Below are 21,976 nucleotides of genomic sequence, written 5' to 3'. Positions count from 1 at the left end.
ATGTGTGACTGCCTATAGGTGGGACCACAGGGAAAGTCCATTTAGGTTATACTACACAAAAGACACTTCCCTGAGGGAAAAGAAGAATCAGAAATACAGTTCATTCTCTGTTTACCAAGCTTTATGTTTTGCTTAGGCTGGACTAGGTGGGAGGAAGGGACACTTTATTCTACACAGAGAACTAGAGGCTCACAAAGCCACCAGCCCCAAATATGAGTCCTTCCAAGGATATAACCATTGAATTGAAAGGGAATTATTCAGTTCTTGCTTTGGCAGCACATATACTAAAATTGGAATGATACAGAGAAGATTAGCATGGCCCCTGTGCAAGGATGATATGCAAATTTGTGAAGCATTCCATATTTTTGACATTTCTCCAAAGAAGACATACAGATGGTTAACAAACACATGAAAAGATGCTCAACATCACTCATTACCAGAGAAATGCAAATCAAAACCACAATGAGGTACCATCTCATGCCGGTCAGAATGGCTGCTATCAGAAAGTCTACAAACAATAAATGCTGAAGAGGGTGCGGATAAAAAGGAACCCTCTTATACTGCTAGTGAGAATGCAAACTAGTAAAGCCACTATGGAGAACAGTGTGGAGATTCCTTTAAAAACTGGAAATAGAACTGCCATATGACCCAGCAATCCCAGGGCTGGGCATACACACTGAGGAAACCAGAATTGAAAGAGACATGTGTACCCCAATGTTCATTGCAGCACTGTTTACAATAGCTAGGACATGGAAGCAACCTAGATGTCCATTGGCAGACGAATGGGTAAGAAAGCTGTGGTACATATACACAATGGAATATTACTCAGCTATTAAAAAGAATGCATTTGAATAAGTTCTAATGAGGTGGGTGCAACTGGAGCCTATCATACAAAGTGAAGTAAGCCAGAGAGAAAAACACCAATACAGTATATTAACACATATATATGGAATTTAGAAAGATAGTTATGATGACCCTATATGCAAGACCGCAAAAGAGATACACATGTAAAGAGCAGACTTTTGGACTCTGTCGGAGAATGGGATGATTTGAGAGAACAGCATTGAAACATGTATATTACCATATGTAAAACAGATCGCCAGTCCAGGTTCGATGCATGAGACAGGGTGCTCAGGGTCGGAGCACTGGGATGACCCTGAGGGATGGCATGGGGAGGGAGGTGGGAGGGAGGGTCAGGATGGGGGACACATGTACACCCATGGCTTATTGATGTAAATGTATGGCAAAAACTACTATAATATTGTAATTAGCCTCCATTAAAATAAATTAATTAATTTTAAAAATTCATGAAATTGATGCATAGGAGAAGTGTAATTAAATTCAGTGAGTTTTAAGCCTTTGCTTTGTTTGGAAGATGATAGATATACTAATTTATACTGAATTATAATAAATAAAAATAACATGTTTAATTTCTAGATGTGGACATTCACTAATATAACAGTAATAATCTATAAAAAGTGGTATGCATAATATATACCTCTTCACATACACAAAAAATTATTAACTATAAAGACAACTAAAATTATTTTAAACAGAAAAAGTAAAAATACTGTAAAAGAAATAAAACCCAATTGTTGCATACTTTGTAGCTTAGCCATACACAATATTTGTAAAAATTGCAGAATTACTTAATATTAGTCTAATTACCAGCAACATACTAGGAAGTCATTGAATCATATCTAAATATAAACATCAAGGAGATACAGTATGAAAAATAAAGGAACAAACTATGTTTAAAATATGGAGATAAAGACAGTAAGAAATTCCTAAAAGTGTTGAAGATCATTGCTTCTGAGAATTAGGGGGAAGGCAGGACAAGTAGATGATAAGTTTTCACTGAAAGACTTACAGAAATATTTTTACATTGGTGAACTGAAACAAATCAAATTAAATTTTTAAAGAAATAAAAACCTTTATCCAAGAAAGATTTTTTAAAAGGCATGGATAATTAGCTCAGGCAATTAAGGGCTTCCCAGGTGACTTGGTGGTAAAGAATCTGCCTGCCAATGCAGAAGACCTGGGTTCAATCCCTGGAGGAGGAAACGGCAACCCTCTCCAGTATTCTTGCCTGGAAAATTCTATGGACAGACGGGCCTGGCAGGCTACACTCCATTGGGTTGCAGAGAGTTGGATACAACTGAGAAACCAACACTTTCACTTTTCAGACAATTAAAAACCTCAAAGGTGAACAAAATTTCTTATTAGATCTTCGTGTAAGCAATGGCAGAGCTCCTTCACTGGGGACTGTTGCAATGCTTTCAATAAAACAAGAACACCTTATTGATTTGAACTTAACTTCCCTCCTTTTAGATCAACAGACTTTTCTTCAAACCAGAAATGCTAGAGAAATAGTCATTTGCATCCTGTGAAAAGAAAAAGTGAAAGTCATTCAGTCGTGTCCAACTCTTTGTGACCACTAGGCTCCTCTGTCCATGGAATTCTCCAGGTAAGAATATGCCATTCCCTTCTCCAGGGGATCTTCCCAACCCAGGGATCAAACCTGGGTCTCCTGCATTGCAGGCAGACTCTTTACCTTCTGAGCCACCAAGGAAACCCCCTGTGAGAAGAAAGAAGACTTGCTAACTTCTTCCCAGAATAACTGACAAGCCTTTTCGAGAAAAATCCTTCAAAACTTGTAGGAGGCTGCATTTCAAGATTCTCAAAGAGAAAAATAAAGTATGTGTTAGAAATTTTAGTATGTTTGATAGATTCTTCCTCAAATTTTAAGTAGATAATGTATGAATATTTTAAAATACATATGGACCACAAGCAAGTTGCATAGATTGCTTAAGGAAAAAGTCATTTTTTTCCCAATTACATGAACAAAGACTGAAATCTTTCTCTATATCACAGATTTTGAATTCTGCAACACATTTCCAACAAAAGTCTATCATGATACGCTTACATGTATGTGATTCAGGCAAGTGAAAAACCCTGTGGGACAGTTTACTCATGATCCACAAACATCCACAAGGACTTCTGCCTAGGATGCATTTGCCAGGTATCAACACTTACTGGCTGTCCACCAAACAGCACAATGCTAGATACTAATGGACTAGTAACGAGCAAACTCAGACAAGCTCTCCCATTCATAAGGTTATAATTTACAGATGAAGGCAGATGGCTAAATTATAACAAATTGTGACAGATTTTATGACACCAACATATAAGGTAGGATGGAAGAATTAAGTGGAATATTACTCAGCCATAAGGAATGAAATAGTGCCATTTGAAGAGACATGAATGGACCTAGAGACTGTCACACTGAGTAAAGTAAGTCAGAAAGAGAAAAACGAATATTGTATACTAACGCTTATATGTGAAATCTAGAAAAAATGTATAGATGAACTTACTTACAAAGCAAAAAATAGAGACACAGATGTACAGGACAAATAGATGGATGCCAAGTGGGGACGGAGGGGAGGGATGAATTGGGAAATTGGGATTGACATATATACACTGTTGATACTATGTATAAAATTAATAATTAAGGAAAACCTACTGTATAGCACAGGGAACGCTACTCAGTACTCTGTGGTGCCTTAAATGGGAAGGAACTATTTTTTTTAAAAAAAGATATCTTCCCAGCACAAGGATTGAATCCAGGCCTCCTGCACTGCAGGTGGATTCTTTACCATCTAAGCCATCAGGGAAGCCCTCAATTAAATCAGTCTACAGGTATTCAGGGGGTGTTCTTCTTTCTCATTGGCTTTTGGTAAGTGCAGTATTTATGCTATATTTGCACCCATGATCTGGACAGTTTTTTGAAAACAAATTCAATAATTTAGGGGAAATTTTTTTTTCAATGCTTCAGAATCAATTATGTAGTGTAAAAATTACCCGTTTCTACTTTTTATTTCTCTGCTTTTGTGAGTCACTACCAGTCAGAATAGCCTTAGCGTCACAATATATGATTTCTACTAATTCTCAAAATATCGCTGATGATTGAGTGTGTTTTGAAAGAAAAACCCTACCCATTGTCAACATCTGGCAGAGAACAGAAATGGCAATGCAAAAAATTTTTTTTCTTAATATATATATATTATTTAAGTATAGTTGACTTAACAATGTTTCAGGTGCACAGCAAGGTGACTTAGTTATACATATACACATATATTATTTTTGAGACTATTTTCCATTATAGGTTATTATAAGTTATTGACTATAGTGATGAATAAAGAAACAAGTCAACCCCCTGCCTCCCCACTCACTCTCCAAACACATTTCCACCTCTTGTATTTACAGCTGGGTTTCTACCTGGGAGCCTAGGAGCCACAGAAATTATTAGCATCAATTGAGTCTCTTGTTTGCCAGGCACAGTGCTAAGTCCTACAAAGTTCAGGGCATTTTTAATTGTCCCCAACCTGCTCCTCACCATCTATATTAGCAACTCCAACTCAAGCCAGTTCAACTCAAGAGATGCCCCTAGATTCCTGCCTTTTCTCTCTATATCCTGGTGATGCTGCCTTCATCCTCTACCTGGTAACCTCTCACCAGGACACATAACAAGCTTCCTGTCTGAGCGTCCTCCCCGACTGTAGCCAGTTCCTCACTCCCTCTGCCTTTTACATGCCCAGTAAAGTTATTCTCAAAAAAAAAAAAATCACGTATCACTGACCTGATTTTAAAATGTTGATTATTTTTGATTAGTTTGGATAAAAATCCAAAGTCCTTGGCTGAACAGTCCTTGCTTCAGCCACATTTAGGCACACTCACTCTCAACCCTCTCCCACCCCACACACCCTCCACCATACTCTAGGTCTTAATTGTCCCCTGAACCCCTCAGGTCCCTTGTCTCTGCTTCTACTTAAGTGCCCTCTGCACCTTCATCTTCTCCCAAATGCCGGCCCGTACTTTAAAACCCAGATCAAATGTCACCTTTTTTTTAAATATAAATTTATTTAATTGGAGGCTAAATTACTTTACAATTTTTGTCATACATTGACATGAATCAGTCATGGGTCTGCATGTGTCCCCCATCCTGAACCCCCCTCCCACCTCCCTCCCCATCCCATCCCTCAGGGTCATCTCAGTGCACCAGCCCCAAGCACCCTGTCTCATGCATCGAACCTGGACTGGCGATCTGTTTCATATATGATAATATACATGTATCAATGCTATTCTCTCAAATCATCCCACCCTTGCCTTCTCCCACAGAGTCCAAAAGACTGTTCTATACATCTGTGTCTTTTTTGCTGTCTCGCATATAGGATCATCGTTACTATCTTTCTAAATTCCATATATATGCGTTAGTATACTGTATTGGTGTTTTTCTCTCTGGCTCACTTCACTCTGTATAATAGGCTCCAGTTTCATCCACCTCATTAGAACTGATTCAAATGTATTCTTTTTAATTGCTGAGTAATATTCCATTGTGTATATGTACCACAGCTTTCTTATCCATTCGTGGGCTGATGGACATCTAGGTTGTTTCCATGTCCTGGCTGTTCTAAACATTGCTGCAATGTCACCTTTTTAACGGAACTTCTCTCATATCCCCAGGCACAATTTCCTCCTACCTCTGTAATGTTACTCAACACAGTGCATTCTCATTTGCCTTTAAAATCACTCAAGTTGTTCCTCAAAGCAGGGACACAGGCTCTGTCCCACCCCAACCACTTTCCAGGCACCTAGAAGTGTCTTGTTCAATCTTGGATTAATTTGCTAGGGCAGCTGTAGCAAAGGACCACAGACTGGGTGACTTGAGCAATGGAAATCTATCCTCCCAGGACTCTGGGGTCTGGAAGCCCGAGCTCAAGGTGTCAGGGGGCTGGTTTCTCCTGAGGGCTGTGACAGAAGGATCCATCCAGGCTTCTCTCCTTGAGTCATAGGTGGTCGTCTTCTCCCTGTGCCCCTTCACATTGTCTCCCCGCTGCATGTGTCCCCTTGTGTTCAAATTTCCCCTTTTTGTAAGGACACTGATCCTGTTAATATTAGATTGAACGCTCACTTTATTCACCGTTACCGCATTTTATCTGATTACATCTCAGTTCAGTTCAGTCGCTCAGTCATGTCCAGCTCTTTGCCACCCCATGAATCACAGCACGCCAGGCCTCCCTGTCCATCACCAACTTTATCCAAACTCATGTCCATCGAGTCGGTGATGCCATCCAGCCATCTCATCCTCTGTCATCCCCTTCTCCTCCTGCCCCCAATCCCTCCCAGCATCAGGGTCTTTTCCAATGAGTCAACTCTTCGCACGAGGTGGCCAAAGTATTGGAGTTACAGCTTCAGCATCAGTCCTTCCCAGGGCTGATCTCCTTTAGAATGGACTGGTTGGATCTCCTTGCAGTCCAAGGGACTCTCAAGAGTCTTCTCCAACACCACAGTTCAAAAGCATCAATTCTTAGGTGCTCAGCTTTCTTCACAGTCCAACTCTCACGTCTATACACGACCACTGGAAAAACCATAGCCTTGACTAGATGGACCTTTGTTGGCAAAGTAATGTCTTTGCTTTTTAAAATGCTATCTAGGTAGGTCATAACTTTCCTTCCAAGGAGTAAGCGTACACAGACCCTATTTTCAAATAAGTCCACATTTTGTCCTGGGGGTTCAACATGTGCATTTGTGGGGGCACATTTCAATCCATGACAAATGCACGGTGTTTGTGAAGGACTGAACAATGAAAGGAGAAATGAATGAAGTACTGTCACTCTGTCCTTTGAAATATACACCACTGTCTACTTTCCTTCCAAGTCCCACCAGCTATTTCCTTCACCCTTACTCAGACAACTTTGCATTAATCTCTGCTCCAGGGCTCTGTTTCCCAATCCAACCTCCATATTTCCACTATATTATTCTCTTTAAATGCTTTTTACACCAACTCATTTATCTAACTAAGCGTTTACCATGGCTCACTTTCTCCTACTTTATCAAGTCTAAAAGTACCCTACCTCCTTTCAAGAGCTATTGTACTCTGAATCTAGCTTATTTATTATATTTTAGGCAATGTTTGGGCTTGCCATGTGTGGATATCCAGACTAGACTGGAGGAGTCTTGAGATGAATGAAGATCTAAAAACTGACCAGGTATCTTGTAGACAGAATCTAGAAGGAGGCCCTAGAGAGTTTCTGGGAATTGGCAGACTGAGCAACGTATCAGAAAAAAACTGATCACAAGCCAACAGGAAAATGCAAACACAGCATCAGGAGCTCTGTGAAAAGGAGCAATGAGTCCCAACAGGTGGGTGGGACCCAGACACAGGAAATCTAAGGACAGGTGAAATTCTGAGCTGTGGGGAAGCCGGCCGCATAGGAAGCTGTATCTCTGGGAAACAAAGCACAAGCCACTAGGACCCAGTTCAGAAGGAGTGTCCAGGTTTCTGGATGAGCCAGTAGACCCATGAAAACAAACAAAATAGAAATAAGAACCAAGAGCAGAGCGGACATGGGATCAAATTAGTCCAGTTCATTCAAGCTGGGTGCAAGAGTAATGAAGCAGCATAGGAATGTGATGAAAAAGCTATGTTTACATAATCTTCCTTCCAAACCAGGAAGAAAATAAATATTGATAAAAACATTGTTATTATTATTTTACAAATATTTTACACATAAAAAACTATATTCAATCTATTTAATATTATTGAAAGACTTAAATGTAAGATCTGAAACCATACAACTTCTAGAAGAAAACAAGGCAGTACCCTCTTTGACAGACATCTGTCTAAGGAATGCTCTTTTAGATATGTCTCCTCAGGCAAAGGAAACAAAAACAAAAATAAACAAATGGATGACAGCAAACAGAAACACTTTTGCACAGTGAAGGGAACTGTCAACAAAACACAAAGTTTGCCTGCTGAATGGGAAAAGATGTATCTGATGAAAGGTTAATATTCAAAGTACACAAAGAATTCATACAACCGGAACAACAACAACAAAAAAACCTGATTAAAAAACCGACAGAGGATGTGAACAGACATTTTTCCAAAGAAGACTTAGAGATGGCCAACAGCCACGTGAAAAGATGCTGGACATCACGAATCATCAGGGAGAGGCAAATCAAAATCACAATGAGATATCATCTTACCCCTGTTATCATGGTTATTATCAAAAAGACAACACAACACAATTGTTGGTAAGGCTGTGAAGAAAAGGGAAGCTTGTTCACTGTTAGTGGGAATGTGATTTATGCAGCCACTTTGGAAAACAGTATGGAGAGGCATGAAAAAACTAAAAACAGAATGACTGTACAATCCAGCAATTCCACTCCTGGGTATTTATCGGGTGAAAACATAAATAATAATCTTAAAAGATATATATATATATATATAATAGATATAAAGATATATGTATATATTAAAAATGTCTATTCAGATCTTTTTAATCAGGTTGTTTGTTTTTTTGATATTGGTTGTATGAATTTTATATGCATACCTATATCATTGCAGCATTATTTACAGTAGCCAAGAGATGGTAGCAATCTAAGTGGCTACCAACAGATGAATGAGCAAAGAAGACATGGCATATTTATGTGTGTTTATACACACACACACACACACACACACAAAGGGATATTAGTCATAAAAAGAATGAGATCTTGCCATTTGCTATAACATGGATAGACCTAGAGGACATTATGCTAAGTGAAATAAGTCAGACAGAGAAAGACAAACACTGTATGATAATTTCACTTATATGTGGAATCCGGAAAACAAAACAAATGAATAAACAACAAAACATAAGCAGAGTGATAAATTCAGAGAATAAACAGATGTGGTAGGGGAGGGGGCCGGAGAGAAATAGGTGAGGGAGACTACAAGTACAAACTTCCAGTTACAAAATAAACAAGTCCTCGGTATGAAATGTACAGTGTGGGGAATACAGTCAATAATTATGTAACATCTTTGTATAGCGACAGATGGTAACCAGAATTTCCATAATGATCATTTTGAAATGTATAGAAATATCAAATTATTATGTTATGTACCAGGAACTAACATAGTGTTGTAGGTTAATTATATTTTGAAAACAAACAAACTCATAGAAAAAAAAGAGATCAGATTTGTGGTCACCAGAGAGGTGGACTGGGGGAGGGAAGATTGGATAAAGGTGGTCAAAAGGTATGAGATGCTAGTTATGAGATAAATGTGTACTAGAAATGTGAGGTACAAGATGATAAATATAAATAAGAGCACTGTACATTATATACGACAGATGTAAAGACAATAAATCTGAGTTCTCATCATAGGAAAAATATTTTTTCTACTTAATTTTGTATCTATATGAGATGATGACAGTTTACCAAACTTACTGTGGTAATCATTTCCTGATGTACATAAGTCAATTCATAGGCTGCACACCTTATAATACAGTACTGTACATCAATTATATGTCAATAAAATCGGAATTAAAAGTGTGATTTAGTGATTTTTGAGAAGATCCACAGCTGTTTTTCTGGTTTTAAAATTTTGTGACATAGGAGACATATTGGTGACATGTCTCCTAAAATATCAACTTTTTCCCAATGAACAATCACTGCAGAGAAGTAACCCACCAGGTCATGAGACGCGGACACAGATTTCCAGACTATCTTCCCAGTTCCCTGAAGGAGCTAGTAACCCTCTGATTGGCTGAGCATCTCTTCTCTCACATTTACCTTATAGGATTGTCTTAAAACCAAATGAAACAACGTATATGAAAACGGCTGTGTTGACTCTGAGATGCTTTTCAAAAGCATGTTACTACCACCAAGGATAGTAACACAGGATAGGAACACACTAGTAGTAAAAGGACTAGGACTTATTTTTTTTTTTAAGACTTTCTGACATGGATTATTTTCAAAGTCTTGACTGAATCTGTTACAATATTGTTCCTGTTTTACATTTTGGATTGGGGGCTACGAGGCACGTGTGATCTTAGCTCCAGGACCAAGGACAGATACTGCAACCCCTGCACTGAAAGGCGAAGTCCCAACTACTGGATCACCATGGAAGGATCGAGGACCAGTGCTTAAAATGTTTATTAGAAAAGGAAAATTTGACCTCAGGGAGGTGTGCTTTCCTGCCGTTCTTCCTTAGATGTATGCAGTTTGGCCCGTGTCCAAGAGGCGCCGCAGTTTCAGATGGCACCCAGGACAACCAAGGGCAGGGGATGCTGCTGGTACATGACACTGGAGGGAGGGTGCGCTCCGCTGTGTCCCCACCCTCGGGCCCCCACCCCCAGTGGGCTCGACTCCCCTGCCAGCACCACAGTGACAATATGAGACAGCGCATCTGAAGCAGCAGAGCCAAATATTTGATTTGGATGGCTCCGCTGAAGATGCCTCATCACAACTGTGGGTGCCCAGATTACCAGCTTCTTGCTCTTGGCTTCTGCGTGCTCTGCAGCGAGTACAAACTGCACAGAGAGCTCCTTGCAACAGGGACGGGAGGAAGCCCAAATGGCTGATGTGGAGTGTCTTGTTTGGGGAAGAGTTCACTGATGAGGAATAAGCTGAGGAGGCAAGATGCTGTTGTTTTTCCTGTCAAGGCACATGGTAATAAGCACATGGCAAGTGTGTGTGTGTGTTTTTTTTTCCTTTCTAACTTAGATTCAGAAATTTCTGGCGATGAGAAAGCAATTCCTTTTCAGGGAAGAGTCACCATGACTTTTACCCTTCTCTCCCTGACACACATGGGCTCCACATCAGTTAGCATCATTGACAAAAATTACAGATCCTGGAAGGACCTGGTCTCAGCTGTCCCCCACAATCCCCTTCCAAAGTATTAGCTGTTTCTGACACCCTCCTGTGTTCCTGTTTCAATCTGACTGAAACATAAATAAAACCATGGTGCCTCATTAGCCACAAATACCTTCTTTATATTTTTACTACACAAGGGATAGTATCTTCTGAACTTTATGCAGAAACCCCTGAAGTCTCTAGAGACAACAGGAGATGAGGACTTCACATTTCCCCACATATGCCTGCAGAATAAAAGGTTCTCTATATTTTTAAGTGTGTAAAAAGTGAATTTCTCATTCAAAAGTATCCAGACTTGTAGAAAACAAATTTATGGTGGGTAACAGAGGGAGGGATAAATTGGAAGATTGGGATTGACACCTATACACAGTCACATATAAATAGATAACCAATAAGGACCCACTGTATAGCACAAGGAACTGTACTCAATACTCTGTAATAACTTATGTGAGGAAAAAATCTGAAAAAGAGTGGATATATGTAAAATGGATTCACTGTGCTATATACCTGAAACTAACAGAACGCTATAAATCAACTATATACTTCAGTAAAAAGTTTTAAAAATAAAGCAAAATAAAACTCATTTTAAAAACATCTGGCTTTCCCGCCAATTACTTCTAGAGATAACAGTTGTAATTACAAATTCCAGGGGGATCACTGAAATGCAAGATGGGTAAGATTCTGGTCATTACACACGTGCATACACACACCATGCACTTACAGACATTAATTGTGTGAGAACATAAATAGATGTATGTGCATCAGTGTACAATCATGAGGAGGTTCACACTTTGTATTTAGGGTTGTTGGCATGAACTCACATTTCCACCTGCATACAAACACAAGTATAATCACGTGCCAACTTGTACGTATCAAAGTCTTTAGAATGATTTTGAAAACTGAAGTGACCAAATGTGCATGTTTTAACAGATGTCCCTTCTTGATTTTCATAGGCTATCCTGAAAAAAAAAATAAAGTCATAATAAAGGATTTGGGATAACCTACCTCTTATTCACTTAATTCTTTTAGTCCTGTGCTAATCATGCCAAGTTTGTGGGTTCAGCCCCCAGGCAGGCTGTTTACATCTGCTCTACTCCAGAGCACCAGGCTGCACTTGAACTCCACATCAGTCATGAGATGAACACACCACGGAGGCTTGAAGTTGAGCACATGAGGTCTGGAACAGACTCCATGGATATAAAGCTCAGCTCTCTACTTCCTAGATATGTGATTTCCGACTACTCAGCCACCCTAAGCTTCCATCTCATCTGTAAAACTGACTAATATTTCTCTTTTCAAACTGCTGTGGAAACTAACTGAGAACACACACAGCTCAGAATCCACTCGGGATGGGGGCTGGGACGAGGTGGAGATAATGGCAATACTCACCACTTTGCTATCAGGGAACTAAGCAGCTATGTTGAGTGGATACAAATCCCCTCTAATGATCACAACTCAGGAGCAAGTTTGAAACCCAGGATCATGAGTTTGAAGAATCTGCTTCCTGCAAATTCAAAACTAATGGAAAAATAACTGGCTTATTTCCCAGCTTTCTAATCCCTGGTTATGATTTGAAAGATTTGCAAAATGAATTCCACGGCATAAAGCCCAATTAAATCTTTTGTGGGGGGGAAAAAAAAAAGCCAACACATATAGTATAAACTTCAACTTGTCAAGGAGAAATATATGCACAGTAGAAAGTTAATTAACGGTATTCTCTGTGCATTCCTATTTTAACTCTACTTTTCTACTGTCTTTTTCACTAGTTAAGTATTGCTTTTATAATTTCACTGAGTCCCACAGAAAAACTTTTAGTAGAACACATAGTCAGATTTAACTACTTTATCTAAGTCCTAATTCATCTATATCAATATCATAAGACACTATGTGATGAGTCTCAATGTTTTTCGGGTACAATATTTCATTTGTCTGTGATGATTTACCTGATCAATGATCTTACTTAAAAGCAGAAACAGACACAGAGACATGCAGAACAAATGTATGGATGCCAAGGGGGAAAAGGAGAATGAGATGAATTAGGAGACTGGAATTGGCACATATACAGTAATGACACTGTGTATAAAATAGACAACTAATGAGAACCCACTGAACAGCACAGGAACCTCTACTCAATGCTCTGTGACGACCTAAATGGGAGAGAAATCCAAAAAAGAGGGGAGATATATGTATAACATAGATGATTCACTTTGTTGGGCAGCAGCAACTAACACAACATTGTAAAATAACAATACTCATAAAATTTGTTTTTAAAAAATGATTCCAGAAGGACCATCAGTCTGAAATGTACAATGAGTCTGAGGCTCTCCTTTTCTTTTTTGTGTTCACTCTTGCCATGATTTTTTCTCACAGCACTGGCTGGTGTGACTTCTTTAGATTAATTTCCCCATATGTTTCTAATTCACTCTCCAGAGAAATCAAGGTCACGTATAAACAAAACCTCAACTTGTTTAAAAAAAAAAAAGTAGAAAAAAATTAAACCAATTATTTGCCACCATTTCCATCTTTGTATTTACTTCTCCCACAAGATACTAATTTAAATGAATACAACTTGTGATACCAAAATGGGCCATTTTGTAATTAGCTGTAACACAACCTAAATCTTAAACAAACAAATCATCTTATACAACCTCTAGCATCTCTGAGCCATTTGGAAGAAATTCTTTTTAGCGCTTATCAAAATCTCACAGAGAATTTCTGGAAAATCATAGGGTATCTCCAAAGACCTCAATCCAATTTAAAATATGTTCATATTATTGATTTATTCTACAATTTACATCTACCTGTAGCTTTACCATTATTTACATAAATTAGCCTTCATATTCCTTCCTCTTAATTTTTCCTAAATTTCTGTTTATTCAATCTCTTTTCCTTCTTATACTAAAATAAAGTGAGGGACTTCCCTGGCAGTCCAGTGGTTAAGACTCCAGGCTTTTACCGGAGGGGGTGCCAGTTCAATCCCTGGTCAGGAACTAAGATCCCACATGCTGTTGTGGCCCAAGATTAAAAATAATAAATATAATACAGTGAATAAATTAAAAATTAAAATTTTCACCCATGGTACCTTTAATAAAACCAAATAATGAAGTTTTCTTTAAACCACTTTCTCACCTGATACTGAAATATCAAAATGTTCCAATCGGGCCACAGAAAACATGTATGAAAAGATAGCACTGATACTGAACTCAGAATATTATCTCTTACCTTCTAGTAAATATAATTATCACTTCTCAGGGGGTGTAGAAATTAGAAAATTTTCTAAATATGGATTCATCTGCATTTCTTAATAGTAGGAAAGAAAGAAAACTACTCTGAGAGGTTGTTTCCTGAGCTGCTGGTTACTGCTCTTGGAGCTTTTTCTGATACCTAAATGAGGTTTTCTGAAAATAGCATCTAGCATATTTACACTGACCACACAGGACAGCAAGAATAAAACACCATGGGGTGGGTTGGGCCAAATCTCTCCTTCTGTCTGCACCCTACTGCCCACCCCCTCAAGTCATGAATCTCTGCTAAACCTTATCTGGGAAGAGGGATAACTATCTCCATCACCCAGCAGCTGGGCTCTGAATGCAGTAGAAACACAGGGTCTGTTTCTCCACTACTGCCCTGTAAGTAAATTCTTCAGTACCATTTTTCTAGATTCCATATATATGTGTTAGAATACGGTATTTACCTTTCTCTTTCAATTATCCTTCAATAAAAAATAAATAAAAAAAAAGAAACACGGGGTCCCTGGAGCAAGTCCACAAAGGATACTGGAGAAACTGAAGATGTTCTTGCATCCCAGAGACCAAGGCAGCGCCTTCTTCAGTTGAGGGACCAGGACATCAGTGCCTTCTTTCCCAACGTGACTCTATATGATCTTTCAGCTGCTGCATATTAGGACAATGGGGAGAGAACTAAAAGGACATGTTCATAAAGAACCATAAAACATTAATCCAGAGATTGGAACAAGAAGGACTCCAGCACAGATCAATTTCCGTTCCACTGGTACATAGTAGTCCTGAGCCAACGTGGTGAAGCAGGGTAATATTTGCATCAACTATGGAGTAATTATTTCCTGGTTTCATACTTGGATTTTTAACCCACTCACATTTCTCACAGAAGAATGGAATAAATAAATAAATAAATGGTCCAAGGGACAGCATAAAAGTTCCAGAAAGGTGATGAAGCTTGTCTTAAGATTTAATGAGTGCTGGAAGCGGGTGCCACTCAGGGAGAGAAGGCATCACAGGAGCCGAGGGCTTCACAGGAGATGTTTTCTGCCACATCAATGGCTGAAGTAGCTTCGTTGGTCCTTCTTGCTACCCAGTACCTATCTGTGATGCAAGATAAATATTAATGGAAGCTGAAAAATGTATAAGGAGACAGGCGGGAGCCTAGTGCCAGAGGAAAGGGGAGCAAAAGCTCCCATTCCCATTTCAATCTGGATAAATAGCAGGAGTCAGAGGAGCATAAGGAAATCCTCAAAACTGAAAAGACAGGACTGGGATGTGGTGGGAAATTGACAATGATTTTTAATTATTTCAAACCTGCTGGTTAGCCCTATCTGCTTTGAAAGGAGCTTCATCATGATTTACTCAACGACACTGAGAACAGGTGGAATAATGACACACAAACCAAAGGGCAACAAATGATCAAAATACTGGAGGGGTAAGAAGTTCTGCTTTGGGGGAAGAAACATAATTAAAAATTGAGGAAAAAAGAAAATGCATAAAATACCGAAACATAAATAAGATTTGAGACACAAACACCAGGGAAGGAAAGAAAACATGGAACAACTTTATGTTTAGTTTTGGTTTTGCTTTTTAAATTGGTATTAGAGGTCATGCTTAATGAGATTCAGAATGGGGGGGGGGGACAAACAACTGTCATTTCAAGCAAAAGACAGACTGTGCAAAGGATGATATTTCCTGCAGCCAGACAAGGGCATATTTACTGAAGTTCTGAAACTCTGCATTCCAGAGCATATAGGGATGTTGTAGCCAACAAAGTCTGCATGTTAGGGTATCTGGCTAATTCCTTCCTTAATACACTTGTCTTGTGTATTTTTGATGTTTGTATTTAATAAGATTTTTTGATCTAGGATGAGTCATTAGACAATTAATATAGAGGGAAATAAAATAAGGTAGAAGAGAGAAAAAGCAGATAGTTTTTAATGATAATAAAAGTACATTAATGAACTACTTGTTTTGGTAAAACAATTATTTAGATTATAAGAAAAATAGCAGTAATATTTTCTGTTTTAATTTGCCAGGTATCATCTACCTGTGTATTCTTTACCTGTGCTGCTGCTAAGTCGCTTCAGTGTGTCCGACTCTGTGCGAGCCCATAGACGGCAGCCCACCAGGCTCCCCCGTCCCTGGGATTCTCCAGGCAAGAACACTGGAGTGGGTTGCCATGTCCTTCTCCAATGCATGAAACTGAAAAGTGAAAGTGAAGTCACTCAGTTGTGCCTGACTCTTAGCAACCCCATGGACCGCAGCCTACCAGGCTCCTCCGTCCATAGGATTTTACAGGCAAGAGTACTGGAGTGGGGTGCCATTGCGTTCTCCATCTTTACCTATAACATGATGTATTTAACATAAGCCAATTTTAATGTAATCAATTGATTGAATGATGATGGTGATGTCCTTTGTAAGTAGTGCCTATGATGAACACTTGTATGCTGGAGAGTAAAATTGCTGGGGTAAAGAGGGCAGAGTTGTTACTGATGTGGGAAAGGGGAAGATGTTAACAATAAAGTTTAAAAATCACTTACCACAAACAGTATACTTCCATTAATTCCATGTTACTAGTCAAAATTTACCACCTGGGCCCTTGTCGAGTTTCTCCTTGGAAGACCAGGCCCCTGAGTATGGCCAGGTTACCTGCAGCTCTGTCTCTGGGAGGGCCATCCTGGGCTTTGTTTCTATAAATCATATTCTACCTGCAGATGATTCCATAATTCCTTCCCTCCTTAGTAGGTAGGGATTTTATATATTTTGAATGTGGAATTCTATAAATACTGTCAATGATAAAGAAAACCATGGATATGGTTTTTATAGATATAAACATATAGGATAGATGGATGCATGCATTGATAGATTGGATAGGCAGATTAGATTATATTAGATTAGATGGATGGATGGATGCATGAATAAATAGATATATAGCTACCCAAATCTACAGACATTCCCTACAGACATACATGGATGTGGGAATTACCCTGGCTGTCGAGTAGGGGTTCTCCAGGCATGAGACACTCCTTTTGGTGATCTTACTAAAGTATAGTAAGTTATGGACTTTGCCTGGAAAAATAAAAATGTTCTCTAAACATTCGTAACTGTAATACTATCCTCCCTTGGATGTGGACTACATCAAAGGTCAAGAAAATACTAAATTGAGAACTTAACATGGAAATCCATCCCAGATTTTAATAGAACCAGGAAATACAGAAGCCCCCCTCTCAAGAAGTTCAGATTATAGAATGATCGGACATGAATTCTAAAATAATAATGTTTAAAATAATAAAGGATGGACTTCCCTGGCAGTCCAGTGGCCAAGACTCTGTGCTCCTGGGTTTGATCCCTGGTCAAGGAGCTATGATCCCATAAAGTGCAACTAAGACCCAGTGCAGTCAAATAAATAAATATTAAAGTAATAAAGGGAAGAAAATTAAGACTGGTTCAAAATTTGAGAGAGAAATGCAGTGTTAAAAATTAAATATATGTGAAAAGAAACCAAAGAACTTCAACATATAAAAAAATTTCATTAAATTTAAACACTTTATGGATGAGTGAAACAGCATATTAGACACAGATCAAAAGAAAATTGGTGTACCAACGGACAGATCTGTATGGAGCCAAAATAGTCAGGGAAACATCAAAAGCAACTTAAAGAAGATCAAGTTGGGAAACCTTCCCTACCAGACAACAAGATCTATTTTATAGCAATATTCTATAGCAAATGGAATAGAATATTGGTGGTGCAGGGAAAAACAGACAGTGTAATGGAGGAAAAAACTGTAATACTCAGAAACAGACTCACAATATATAAACCTGATAGAGGACACGGTAAATCAGTTGGATAAGGATGAACATTTCTAGGACAACTGGCTACACACATGGAGAAAGAAATGAAGTAGATCCCTACAATTCTACTGTAGACAGACGTCAATTTCAGCGTCTTTTCCTCATCTCACTGCTCCCTCCTTCTTCCCCTTTCAGGAAAGCGAATTTTTAAAGAATTTACTTTATCCTGATATTTCTTTATATTTTTTTAACATACAGATAAAAATGGGTTTAATATAAGCAAACACATATATTTACTTATATATGCAATGCATATGAAGTATATATATACACATGACAAAGAATTGTATGTATGCATATATATATATATATTTATTTATACTACTTTTAAGATTTTTTAAGTTTTATTGAATTTGTTACAATATTACTTCTGTTTTATATTTTGGTTTTTTGGTCAGGAGGCATGTGGGATCTTAGCTCCTCAACCAGGGATCAAACCCCCTGCATTGGAAGGTGAAGTCTTAACCACTGGCCTACCAGGGAAGTCACTATACTCATATTCCTTTTATATATGCTGTACTCATACCCCTTACCATTTTTTTTTACAACCTAAAAGATAAACTATACTTTAATGAGTGTATTTTTTTTCACTCACAAAGGGAATCTAATTTTTAAAATGATACAAATGAACTTAGCTACAAAACAGAAACAGACCCACAGATACTGAAAACAAATCTATGGTTACCAAAGGGGAAACCTGGTGGGGAGGGGGAGATGGATAAACCAGGAGTTTGAGATTAACATACACACACACAAGACAGACAACCAGAAAGGACTCACTGCACAGCACAGGGAACTCAATACTCCCTGATAATCCATATGAGAAAATAAATGAATCTGAATGAATAATCTGAAAAAGAATGAATGTACATGCATAACTGATTCACCCTGCAGCACACCTGAAACTAAAACAATATTTTAAATCAACTATAATCCTTTTTTCTTTTTTAATGAAGCTCCACTTGCTGCCTGTCAGCAGAGAGCAAACTGGCCTGCACTCAAGCAGTCATCAATCTCATGAAAGCAAAACCCTGCCATCTGACTATTAAAAAAAAAAAGTTAAATAATATTTCTAAAAGCATGGTAAGAAAGCCACTATTCAAGTGGATGAGTTATGACAGATACAGGACCACTGTGATGGAATTAGGTTTTCCTTTTTAGAAAGTAAAGTATTCCCACGAAAACTCTGGGGAGCTAAAATGGCTGCCTGGGGTGCACAGCTGCCTTTATAATGGTTTCCTGAAGACAAACACTTAACACTTGCCAAGGAGCAAGTTGGCAGTCAATGGATGAAAAAACTACTACAGAAGCATCAGTGGTAAGGGGGATTCTGTATAGGATTCTCACTGAAGGCACTCCAGCATAATGAGCCACCACCTGGGGAATGGTGGTGAGTGAGCAAACTGATCTGATGTGGAGGGTGGGGCCGGTGACTCTAGTTAAAATTACCAGCAGAGTCCCTGGGGAAACTAGATTTTACAAGGACATCACCTCTGGCCTAAGAGGAAGTTCAGGAGTGAGAAAGTTTGGTTCATCAAAAATTTTTTGTCCTCAGTGGTGAAGAACACGCCTGCCAATGCAGGAGACATGGGTTCCATCCCTAGGTAGGGAAGACCCCTGGAAGAGGAAATGGCAACCCAGTCCAGTATTCTTGCCTGGAGAATCCTCTTGGCAGGCTATATCCAAGGGGTTGCAAAGAGACGGACACAACTGAGGGACTAAAAAACACCCAGCAGAGACCGTCCCTCCGTGCCACCCAGGAACCCTGCCCAAGGCCCAAGCATTTCTCAAGCAGTGTATTAATGATCCTGGGTGTGCTCAGTATTAATATTAATGTGTGTGTCCAGCAAGCAATGGAGAAGGCAATGGAGAACCCCACTCCAGTACTTTGCCTGGAAAATCCCATGGATGGAGGAGCCTGGTAGGCTGCAGTCCATGGGGTCGCGAAGAGTCGGACATGACTGAGCAACTTCACTTTCACTTTTCACTTTCATGCATTGGAGAAAGAAATGGCAACCCACTCCAGTGTTCTTGCCTGGAGAATCCCAGGGGCGGGGGAACCTGGTGGCTGCCGTCTATGGGGTCGCACAGAGTCGGACACGACTGAAGTGACTTAGCAGCAGTAGCAGCCAGCAAGCAAAACAGAAACTCAAAACAGGAAGAAGGAAAGCTCCGCCCTGAACTACTAGCAACGGTCTGAGCTTTCCCGCCCTCTACCCCTCCCAACTTCTGACCGTTACCTGAGTCTCCTCTGGGGCGATGCAGTGATGTAATAATACACAATTGCAGAACAAACACCCTGTTGGAACAGCGCCTCCGGCCACCCAGGCTGAAAACCCGAAATAGGGATCTACACGCAGTAGAGTCAAGATGGCGCCGCTGATGTGTCAGGCGGCGGGAAGCCTGGCGCATGCCCTTCGGGAGCCACAACGTCGGCTCCCCAGAATCCTCCACGAGGGCCTTCCGGGTTTCCCAGGTAATCGCCTGGTAACTGGCCCGCGGCAGTTCGTGATGCTAGAGCTACCAGCATCCTCCACGCTATGTTCCATCAACCCCCTGAATCTGAACTCCTGCTATTTTTCAGTCAGAAACTGATCTCCTGGGCAAGCTGCCGGCCAGACAGCATTTACATCACTCCCTCATCCCTACCTTGGTGCTAATTGCAGACCTCTATCATTTTATCTCCTATTGGGACCACAAAAGCTGTATTGTATTAATATCTAGAACAGAGAAAGTGTTCACCAGCCTTCTGCGTAATGAAGGAGCCTGTCATATAATCTTTTCCCAAACACCCTCTTCTCCTTTCCACATCACACAATACATTATGAAGCCTTGTCTGGGGCGTGATAGTTCACAGTTTGAAAACTGGTGCTCTGGCGTCACCGTGATTGAGAAGTGAGACCTTGTATCTCCACGTACAAGGAGTGCTGTTAAGCATAGACACCGCTTTAGTGGCCGTGAAAATGCTACTCCCTGATCACCCACTGCAAGGAGCGTATTTGGGCAGTTACCTACTCTTGCCTCTGACATACTTCTTACTCTTCTTAACGGAATAGTAGCATACCACATACTTTTCTCGATCTTGCATTTTTTACCTATGGATATAAAGGTGAAAAATACAGGCATGTTCCTATATAGACATAGTCCTCATTCCAACGGTTACATTATACTTCACCGTGTAGAATAGATGCAGTATGACCCAGCGATTTTGCTTTTCATTGCATATCTTAGAAAAACTCTATTGTCTACAAAGAAAGTTAGAAAAATTCAAATGACATCCACAGAAGAAAAGGGAAATCATGGTTTATTCAATGAAAGCATGTTATGCAGCCCTGAGTGTGGGTGAGCTTACTAGTATGTAACTTTAGATGACTGACTTAAACTAAGGGCTGATTTCCTTAATGGTTAAGCAATAGTTATATAAAGAAGCTAGTAAATAATAAGTAGAATTGTTGTTGTTTAATTGCTAACTTTAAGTACTGTCTGATTCTTTTGCGACCCCATGGACTATAGCCCGCCAGGCTCCTCTGTGCATGGGATTTTCCCCGACAAGAATACTGGAGTTGGTTACCATTTCCTTCTCCAACCCAAAGATCTTCCTAACCCAAAGATGGAGCCCTAGTATGCTGCATTGACAGGTGAATTCTTTACCACTTTGTCACTAGGGAAGCCCATTAAATAGAATAACCTAAGGGAAATGTTTGGGCTTCCTGGGTGGCTCAGTGGGTAAAGAATCTGCCTGAAATGCAGGAGACACAGGGGACACAGATTTTATCCCTGGGTCAGAAAGATCCCCTGGAGGAGGAAATGGCAACACGCTCTAATATTCTTGCCTGGAGAATCCATTGGACAGAGGAGCCTGGTGGGATACAGTCTGTAGGGTCCAAAGAGTCAGACAAGACTGAAGGGATGGAACACATATGCAGCCAAGGGAAATGTTTAGTACCATATCTTTCACAGATGAAGTGTGGTAATTATTGGTACTATTTGGCAAAGGGAACTGGCAGAGGCTGGAAGAGAGAGATTCATGTTACCTATGGAAAATAGTTGGTGAAACTGGTTCATCTACTATCTTGGAGAAAGATATGTGGTCATGGATTCTAGTTCCAGTGTGAGATACTGGCAGCACATGTTCTTTACTATCAGCTGTATTGAATGGGCTATCACAAGAAACAGATGAATTC

The 21,976-nt window shown here is 39.6% G+C and overlaps 1 long non-coding RNA gene and 1 other non-coding gene across 2 annotated transcripts; one reads left to right on the top strand and one right to left on the bottom strand.

The window, feature by feature from the left end:
* Positions 1–264: 264 nt before the first annotated feature.
* Positions 265–367, top strand: LOC112578302. The gene has a single exon (XR_003102594.3). It is a non-coding gene; the product is annotated as a U6 spliceosomal RNA (small nuclear RNA).
* Positions 368–9,467: 9,100 nt separating this feature from the next.
* LOC112578003 lies at positions 9,468–20,586 on the bottom strand. The gene is made up of 3 exons (XR_003102143.3): positions 20,033–20,586; positions 14,476–15,038; positions 9,468–10,467 (listed from the first exon to the last, which is right to left on the bottom strand). It is a non-coding gene; the product is annotated as an uncharacterized LOC112578003 (long non-coding RNA).
* Positions 20,587–21,976: the final 1,390 nt, after the last annotated feature.

The sequence above is a fragment of the Bubalus bubalis genome, chromosome 12 (assembly GCF_019923935.1).
Source record: "Bubalus bubalis isolate 160015118507 breed Murrah chromosome 12, NDDB_SH_1, whole genome shotgun sequence".
Classification (NCBI taxonomy): Eukaryota; Metazoa; Chordata; class Mammalia; order Artiodactyla; family Bovidae; genus Bubalus; species Bubalus bubalis.
This window is presented reverse-complemented; position numbering and strand designations above follow the sequence as displayed.